The sequence below is a fragment of the Microtus ochrogaster genome, chromosome 16, assembly GCF_000317375.1.
Source record: "Microtus ochrogaster isolate Prairie Vole_2 chromosome 16, MicOch1.0, whole genome shotgun sequence".
Taxonomy (NCBI): Eukaryota; Metazoa; Chordata; class Mammalia; order Rodentia; family Cricetidae; genus Microtus; species Microtus ochrogaster.
This window is the reverse complement of record NC_022018.1, coordinates 30,071,930-30,081,465: the sequence shown is the minus strand read 5'-3', so window position 1 is coordinate 30,081,465 and position 9,536 is coordinate 30,071,930. Positions and strand designations below refer to the sequence as shown.

Genomic DNA, 9,536 nt, shown 5'->3' with positions numbered 1-9,536 from the left:
GCTGGAGGAAGACTTTGCGGTCTGAGCAAGTATACTTGCTTGTCTAGGCTCAGCAATCATCGGAATGTGACACTTACCCTCTTCTGTTTTCAGGTAGAGAACTCTTTTGTTTCATACCTCATTTCAGAAAGAAATGAAACATTGTTTCATTAACATTCTTAAACATTGAAACAAATGAAAATCCAGGACCCCTAATGACAATTGGCATTTGTATCCTTCCACTTCTGAAGAGGTAATAGAAAGGGTATGTTTGCGGGGCCGGTTAGCTCAGTTGGTTAGAGCGTGGTGCTAATAACGCCAAGGTCGCGGGTTCGATCCCCGTACGGGCCACGTGAGGAATTAACTTTTTTTTACTTTAACACACACACACACACAAAGCAGAATCTAGTCTACTCTAAGGAGTAGTCATTTCAGTTAAAACGCTTTCAAAGCACTTCATCTTTATTGACCCCAGCCTCACAACTGCCGAGTCTTTCTGTAATTCTAGTGGCCTTAACGCACAGATGGAATCCATCTGGAAACAGAGGGAAACAACAGAAAAATGTCCCTTTCATTACAGTGTCCCTTCTGTCCAGCCACACTGACCCTTCACCACCTGACTTCCTGGGTGGGTCAGAAGGCTGGTAACTCCTGTGTCTTTCCTGCCCTCTGCCTATCTAGAGAGTCAACTGAGGAATACCGGGTTCGGAACCCCACGCCATTCACCAATGTACAACAGCTTAGTGAGGTTCATAGCGTGTCCCCACAGAGATCTTTCCTGCCAGTTTTGTGAGGCTGAGTCTTGTTCCTCCCAGCGCTCCTCGGGAGCGTGGCAGAGATCTGTGCTGCAGTATTTACGATGACCCTTTTGGTGACCTTCCCCATCCATTAGAGACACATGATGAGTGTAATGCAATAAATGAGATATCCTCGGCTATTTCTCCAAACTTTAGTTATCTCTGGGATGGCATCGAATTAGGTAGGGCTTTCCACATTAGGCAAGAACCTTGGCATTTAGCCACATTCTCAGACCTTAGATACTGCGAAAGGTCACAAAAGTCTGTGTCCCCATTTTCTGAGGATTGCTGTAGGTATGAGAGACTCTGAAGGAGTCTAAAGGTTGGAGGATGTGGGCATCGATCCCACTACCTCTCGCATGCTAAGCGAGCGCTCTACCATTTGAGCTAATCCCCCGGCATTTTAACGTTTTTGCTAATCCCGTGATGTTTGTACAATTTTGCATGTAGTTTCTTGTATATCATGTAAATCCCTGGGTTCTCCTAAAGTTGGCTGCTACTTCATGGCCTAAGAAAGTATGCTGGGAGTCAAGAGGGAAATGAGAGACTCGAGATTCTTTCGTGGTAACTGCTCAAAAGTATAGGGAATAAATTGAGAATCTAAAACCAGAATTGAGCAAAAGTATTTGTGTTTCCGCCCGGTTTCGAACCGGGGACCTCTCGCGTGTTAGGCGAGCGTGATAACCACTACACTACGGAAACTTCATGTGGTGCCTTAATTTTCCTAGTTTGTAGAAATAGATTGTTTTCATGCCTAGGACTAATTTTTTTTTTCTGTAAAATAAGTAATTGCCGAAACCCGGGATTGAACCAGGGACCTTTAGATCTTCAGTCTAACGCTCTCCCAACTGAACTATTTCGGCTTGCGTAGGAATAGTTCAATGATAATCTTTGTTGTATATTTCGTACCATTGGTCAGCGAAATCAAAGTAACTAAGGTGACTGCACCTTCCACGCCGTGCTCTGGGCGGCTCCGCTCTACTCTGCTAGTGCCAGATGAACTCTCAGATTCCTCGTTATAAGTGAAGTCCTGTGGAATTTTCCCTCGGTGGATCTATCATCTCACTTGCCCTGTCCTCAGCTTCTTGGCTTCGAGTGACAGAACCTCCTTATAACATTGGTCCTTCCCGGAATAATCCTGGGAATTAGCCTTCTGTGGATGCGAAGGAGTGAGCGCCTCGGCAGTCAGGGATTCGTTCCTGTGAACCAGCAAATGTCTCAGAACACCTTGTCCCACTGCTGTGGCCGTGCGCCCACGAGAGGGATGACTGTGGCTCTGTTTTCAGTTTTTCGCTAGCGGAGCTTTTTTGATTCTCAGCACCCACAGGGCAGCTCATTGCGTTTTTTTTTCTTTTCTTTTCTTTTTTTTTTTTTTTTAAACTTCAGTAGTACGGCGTCTGTCGCCCTCTTTTACCACCCTGGGCTCTTCATTCAAATAACCATTTACATAAGAAATAATTGACCTCTTTACTGTGGATCCTCTGAGCCTTCCCTTCCTTTGGGTCAGCCAATGACACATAGAAACCCCTTTTACCAAGGACTCCCAGTGGCCACACTGGGCTGAAACAGAGGAAACCCTCCCCCCATCCTACCCTAAAGACTTTGAAACTTGGTAGAGGTCCAGGATCTCCTAGCTCTTTCCCTCTGCCCCTCCTCCACCTTTCCCTGCCCCCGGACTCCCTTTCATCATATCCGATCTCCATTCCATTTGTCAATTAGGGATCCGAAATGCTTTCTGTCATGAACCCCCCAGGGGACCACACTGAGCTGGGACACAGGTAGGCAATTTTCACTATCCTTCCCACCATCCATTCTGATCTGTCCAGACCTCCTCTTATCCTGTAGCAGCTTGCAGGCAAGAGTCTCTCCTCCCAATCTACCTCACTCTGTGGGAATGTTGTTGCCAAACCTGGTCCCCTAGCTCTTTCCCATTGCCCCTCTGATTCTTTCCTCATAGCCTGCCTCCATTCCTTTGTATCACCTACCAACCTGCACAATTCCTTTCTACCAGCAACCCCACAGCTACCACCCTTGCCTAAAATTCAGAGCGGGCAACAGCAGCCAAAGAACAGAACACCCGCCCGACAGGGACAAGATCAGATATCTACCCCAAGAAACACGTCAAATACCATAACTCCATTGCCTACATGGACAGGCACGACAGCATGCCTCCTGGAGAAAGCAGCGACCTACTGCAATAGGCCTTCAGAAATGCAATAGAGAGCAAGCATAAGATGGCGTGGGCTGCATGGCGAATGGCCACCACTTCCACTTGACAAAGTTCCAGCATTTCGACATTGCAGACCACACTTCCCTAGCAGAAATTTCTACTTTCATTTTTGATGATTCTCGCTGTATGTAATGGGAGTTCTATGTGCCTCGTCCTTTGGAAAATTCTGTGGGGCTTTGGAGAAGGATGAAAATCTATACAATGGCAGCTTCTTTAAACAAAACAGTTCTTTGGGAAAAGTTCCCACCAACGTGGAACCAGATAGCGTGATGTCTCCGCACACAGGATTCCCTGTTGTGTTCCCTGACTACACCGAGAACAGGAAGGTGAGAGATTTACTAACTGGCACACTTGGCCTTCAAGGATAAAAACTGTACAATCCAAACCCTCTCCTCACTACCCACCTCATCAAACAACCAGGAACTGATGTCAATATGATCACCATCAGCAGCTGTGATTGTATTTCTTCAGATGTGGCTCGGAATTCTCCACAGTCCTTCCTTGTCACCCACTGTCAACACAAGCAACTAATAGACCCTGGGTAGAGAAGGAGGCCTCCTTCCCCTGAGGATGGACTTCAGGGTCTGCTGGTGAGAAGACTGGCAGACCTGAGGTTGCATCAAATAGCCCCTCCCATCAGCAGCTTCACCTTAGAAATACTGACTCTGAGTCTCCCAGCACCCTGCATCCACTTGCAGCTTTTAAAGACCATAGCATCATTGGAAATTGCACCATGTCGGCTAGTGCTGGATCTGAAGCATCTCATACACAGAATGACGGCGCCCACACCCCTCTGGTTTTCATCCAAACAGAACAGGAAGAGTTACATCTGCCCTTTGCCCCTCTCCTCCCACTTGTTTGGGTCCTCTGGCATTCTCTTCCCTCAGAAGCCTTTCCTTCCTGCTCTCCTTTGTTGAAAAGTAACACAGGGGGTTCCCCATTCCCTGAAGAGCAAGTAGATGGTCCTCAAGGTTGTGCTCTGTGCATACTATCCTGTTGTGTCCTTTGCTTCCATCTGGGTCTACACATCTGCAGATTTCCCCCTTACAATCCCAAATAACTTAGGCTTTTCAGTTCCATATGCCCTTACTCACTCTAAAAGATACTCTGGATTTATTTCATGAAGTCCAGTTGCATTTTGGCAACAAAAGACTTACGTACATCTGCCCTTTCCTGATGCAATGAAGGCTCAGGAAAATTGAGTACTTTTCTCAGGGTCTCGGAGTTGGGAAGTGGCAAGGCCTGAATTGGGCAACAGGTTGAATATGTAATAATGCTGTCCCAACCCATCTGTCACTGCCTGGTCTCCACAGTAACTCGCCCACTAACACACCAAATATCTATTCTCCCAACCTCCACAGCGCTCCTGGTAATTGTCTTTTGCCCCAGTGCTGGAGAGCTCTATCGCCAAGGCAGTTCCAGACCAGGTTGGCTTTCAGGTCTAGGCTGCAGGATGTCATTCTCCTCAGGAAAAGAGCAGCTGAGTATGTAATTCCGTCATAAGTTCTGGAGGAAAAAGAGCAATTTGTTCAGCTCAGACGCAATGTCAGCAGGTCCTTTTGTGGACTGGATTGCGTGTGTGCAGGCCTGGCACATCACTGAGCATAGGAACATGCAAATGAGCCCTGTGCAGACACTGAATCCTGTCCCCAGGCACTCTTTCCTTATTTATGTAGATTGGAAGGTTTCCCACGTGAGGAGTCGAGGTGCAGATGTAAACCTGCAGATTAACTGAGAACCCTTAATTCTCCCTTTCCCCCACCAACATCCATTCTCCTTCCCCCACACCCAGGCTTAGCCTATAGGTGACTGTCCTTGGTCCCCTGTTTTAAGGCCTAGGATTTCCCACTCGGTTCCGAGGCGCTGCTAACTAGAGCGAGTCTTCTACTGATGGGCCGGGCAAGGCTTGTCCGCTCCTTCATCCTTCCAGAAAAACAAACAAACAAACAAACAAACAAATATCCAACTGGCCTCTATATAATTTCAGATTCTGGAGCAAAAGAAAGTCCGTCCAGTTTCTGGATGGTCCACGGATAACCTTCCGGATTAGATAGTCCACGCAAGACATATGGATTCAAGGGGTCCACTCAGAATGTTCCAACTTCGCTGTGATGGAGGTGTCCTTGGTGGGTTCAGTGGTTGCTTTTCAGACTAGGAATGTCAACAGGAATTCCAGTCAGAACTTCCGGCAGAAGCCAGGGCAAAGTGTAGGCCATTCCGCACTGCCTTCTGAAGGTAGAGACAGAAAGTGTTGCCGCCGAGGAATCGCGCGTGGGTAAAACCCAGGGAGGGAAGGAGGATGGAAGAGTTCAGACACTCGGAGATACTTCAGGGAGAAAGCAATTGATGCTGGAGAGCTTTAGAGAGAACACCGGCAGGTGGCTCAAATGATCATAGCAAAGTGATTTTAGGTTTTTCTCAGAGAACTTGGAAGCTGAGATCAGTGGGGAGGGAGCTGAGTAGCTTGAGTGGGACTTTGTCTCCCCGTTGTTGTCTGTGTCAATGCAGGACTGTGGAAAGCTCCCTACCTGTGAGGCTCAGAACACCCTCACCCCCCACCAACTCGGAAGAGAGGGTAAAAGGTGGATGAAGAAACGGAAGATTGTAGAGAGGCAGGAAGAGTACTTGCAACGAAGCACGCTGTGGAGGTTAAAGGGGGGGGGGGGGATCCGAAACCTGGCGGCACAGAAGAGATTCTGAGTCAATGTCTGGCTAGAGAAGGAGTAAAGAGAGACGCTAACAAACAGTTGTTAAACGCACAGAACAACGAGGGGCGTGCTCCGGATGGAGAACACCACGGGAGACTGTGCTGAAGCGAGTTCCAACGTTTATTACGCTTTGAGGGTGATGGCTTAAGGCCCATTTTCAGTTCTTAACGCACTGTTGCTTAGTATATTGACAATGCGATCCCTACATAATTCCAGAAGGTTCTTATTATTCCAAGAGAACCATGGACTCAAATAAACACATAGAGAGATCTAGAGGTCCAAAAGTGACAAAACAGTTGGAAGATGTGGGCGTGCACAATAAGCTCTACCACTTGAGCTGACACCCCCCCCCCCCATACTATAATGATTTTGGTCCTTTGTATTTACAGTAGTGCTATCTATCCGTTTGACTGTCAAGTCCCGAAACACGGGCCAAAACTCTCATAGACAATCTGCTCAAAAGCTTTCCAGATCCAGAGCGCCTATGCCAGTTCTCTAAGAGAAACAGGAAAGTGAGGAGAGGGAAATGGACGGGGAAAACCTGGAGAGCCAACACATTCCTGGTGGCCGTGGAATGGCCTGGCTTCCTTTGCTTGTTTTTAGAAGAGGACAGAGTATCCGCTCCCTTTGGATTGGTGAAGAAAAGTGGGTGTGTGCTCCCTTGGGAATCTGAGAAGGCAAAGGCAGCAAAACAAAACAAACAAACAAAAATAAATAAATAAAAGACTACTGTTTCTGCCCAGTTTCGAACTGGGAACCTCTATCTGCGAAGCCAGCGTGGAACCACTACAGTAAGAAAACACTACAAAACACCTCCTTTCATCCCTTTACAATCCAAGACAGACACTGTGTCCTTGCTAAAGTGCCAGCCAGAAGTTACAGATCTACATTAAGGGAGAGACTTGCAAGGAATGCAACCAAACTAGAGATAAAAACCGTGGAAAAGGGGAGGCGAGGTCCTGGCCTAGGGAAGGGATAGGAAATGTGCCATTGGCGGCACAGCGAAGGAGAGAACCCAGCCGAGGGAGAAGCACAGTATCGAAATTCTGGCTTTGAGAAGCAGGGAGTCGCGCGAGTGTAAAACACAGGGAAGGAAGGAGGATGGAAGAGTTTGGACACTTGGGGACACTTCAAGGAGACCTTTGTCGACTCTGGAGAGCTTTTGAGAGAGAACCCAGGCAGGTGGCTCAAATGACCAGAGCAACGTAATTCCCGTTTTTTCAGATTTCAGAAATGGGAAACCGAGACTAAGTCTCACTCAGGACGAGGGGAGGTTTGTCCACCCGATGCTGTCTGTAGGTGGCAGCGTAGAGAGGTGAGAAGCTTCCTGCCTGGGAGGCACAGAACACTCCCCCCACCACCACCATCACCAACGCGGTAGAGTTGGTAAAAGATTACAGGGAACTTAAAGCACTATGTGGTGGTTTGTGGGGAAAGTACTTAAACTTCCCAAAGAAGAGGTCGTGACTCAAGTATTTCTTAGATGCGCAGAAGACTGGGTGCTGAAGGGAGCCCCAAAGTTTATATTTTCAGTATGACAGCAAAGGGTGGGATCAACTAGTTCAAAATGCATTTCTAGTCCTCAGCATCCAAAGAGTCAAGGGAGTCTATAAAAGAGTAACTGAGGGTCCAAATGGAGAATGTGGGCATCGATCCCACTACCTCTCGCATGCTAAGCGAGCGCTCTACCATTTGAGCTAATTCCCCAATTTTTCTAACTTCTTCTTGTACTTTCTTTTATGTCCAGTGAATCCAATGGTCCTCATAAAGTTTCCCGCTGTATCCAGGAAAGCATGACAGTCAGTCAAAGTACAAACCAAAGGTCCGAAATTCTTACGTGGTAACTGCTCAAAAAATGTAGGGAGTGAGCTGGGAGTCTGAGAACAGAAGAGGAAAAATAAAACCTGTTTCCGCCCGGTTTCGAACCGGGGACCTCTCGCGTGTTAGGCGAGCGTGATAACCACTACACTACGGAAACCCCTCACGACACAGATGTTTCCTGGTTTGGAGACATACATTAAAAACTTGCTTAGTAAATGATTTGATGATATTCGTTGTATATAGTTGTATCACCAAGGTGACTGCCCCCTCCATGCCCAGCCCTTGGTAACCCCACTCTGCTCTGCTAGGGACAGCTAAACTCAGATTCCACACTGTAAGTGAAATCCTGTGGAATTTGTCCCTAGGTGGATCGCTCACTTCACTTTAACACCATGTCCTCAGCTTCTTTGGTTTCGAGTGCCAGAGCCACTTTATATTAACCCTGTTTGGAATAATCCTTCTGGGAATTAGCCTTCTGTGGATGTGAAGGAGTGAGCGCCTCGGCAGTCAGGGATTCGTTCCTGTGAACCAGCAAATGTCTCAGAACACCTTGTCCCACTACTACGGCCATGCGCCCACTAGAGGGATGGATGACTCTGTGGCTTCATTTTTAATTCCTAAAGGAATTGTCATGCTAGAGGAGGTGGCTTTGATTCTCAGCACCCACATGGCGTGCATCTGCATTTTTAACTTCAGTACTAGGGCTCTGTCGCCCTCTTTTGGCTACAGGGGGTAATGCAGACAAGTACCTATACACATAAACACACTTTTTACTGTGGAGCCTCTGAGCCTTCCCTTCCTTTAGGTCAGCCAATGACACACAGTAAGCCTTTTCCCGGGGGACTCCCAGTGTCCATACTGAAATTGTGTTTCAGCCCACCTACTCCACCCTGGGGGGCTTCGCCTCTTTGTGGAGAGACAGGTCTCTGTTTCCCATTGCCCCTCTGATTCTTTCCTCAAAGCCTGTCTCCCTCCATTCGTTTGTATCAACCTGCAGAAGTCCTCCTCACCAGCAACCCCACAGCTACCACCCTTGCCTAGGATCCAGAGTGGGCAACAGCAACCAAAGAACAGAACACCCACCCGACAGGGACAAGATCAGATATCTACCCCAAGAAACACCTCAAATACCATAACTCCATTGCCTACATGGACAGGCAAGACAGCATGCCTCCTGGAGAAAGCAGCGACCTACTGCAATAGGCCTTCAGAGATGCAATAGAGAGCAAGCATAAGACCAGGGCTTCAAAACAGCAATTGTGAATATGTTCAAGGATCTGAAAACAAACAAACAAACTTACCAAAAACTGTGAAAACTCAAACAGATGAATGAATGTGGTGATTTGAATGAAAATGACTCTTATAAGCTCATAGGGAGTGACATTATTGGAAAGAATTAGGACATATGACCTTGTTGGAGCAGATGTGGCCTTACTGGAGGAAGTGTGTCACTGGGGGTGGGCTCTGAGCTCTCAGAAGTTCTACCCAGGCACAGAAGCTCACTCACTGTTTCTGCTATCTGTGGATCTGGAAGTGGAACACTCAGTTCCTTCCCTAGTACCATATATGCCTGCGTGCTACCATGCTTCCCACCACGTCCATAATGGACAAAACCTCTGAGACTGTAAACCAGCCCCAATTAAACACTTTCCTTTATAAGAGTTGCCATGGTCGTGGTGTCTCCTCATAACAATAGAAACCCTAAGACAATGAAATCAGGTAAACATTTCAAGAAATGAAAGTGGAAATAGAATTACTAAAGAAAACCCAAACTGAACCAAAGCTGGAAATGAAACACTTTAGGATGGCAAAGAAAAACCTCAGAGGTAAGCCTCGTCAACAGGTTACAGATAGCCAAGAGAAAATTTAAAGACAAGGTAGACTAAATAGATAGCTTAGTCAAAGAAAATGCTAACTCTAAAAAAAAAAAAAAAAAAATAATCCAGGAAATCTAGGACACTATGAAAAGACCAAACCTAAGAATAATAGGAGAAGAAGCTC

The 9,536-nt window shown here is 47.0% G+C and overlaps 6 non-coding genes across 6 annotated transcripts; 1 reads left to right on the top strand and 5 right to left on the bottom strand.

The window, feature by feature from the left end:
* Positions 1-256: 256 nt before the first annotated feature.
* Positions 257-330, top strand: Trnai-aau. The gene has a single exon. It is a non-coding gene; the product is annotated as a tRNA-Ile (tRNA).
* Positions 331-1,100: 770 nt separating this feature from the next.
* On the bottom strand, positions 1,101-1,173 carry Trnaa-agc. Its single transcript has one exon. It is a non-coding gene; the product is annotated as a tRNA-Ala (tRNA).
* Positions 1,174-1,405: 232 nt separating this feature from the next.
* Positions 1,406-1,478, bottom strand: Trnav-aac. The gene has a single exon. It is a non-coding gene; the product is annotated as a tRNA-Val (tRNA).
* An 88-nt stretch (positions 1,479-1,566) lies between these two features.
* Positions 1,567-1,639, bottom strand: Trnaf-gaa. Its single transcript has one exon. It is a non-coding gene; the product is annotated as a tRNA-Phe (tRNA).
* A 5,709-nt stretch (positions 1,640-7,348) lies between these two features.
* Trnaa-agc lies at positions 7,349-7,421 on the bottom strand. The gene has a single exon. It is a non-coding gene; the product is annotated as a tRNA-Ala (tRNA).
* Positions 7,422-7,619: 198 nt separating this feature from the next.
* Positions 7,620-7,692, bottom strand: Trnav-aac. The gene has a single exon. It is a non-coding gene; the product is annotated as a tRNA-Val (tRNA).
* Positions 7,693-9,536: the final 1,844 nt, after the last annotated feature.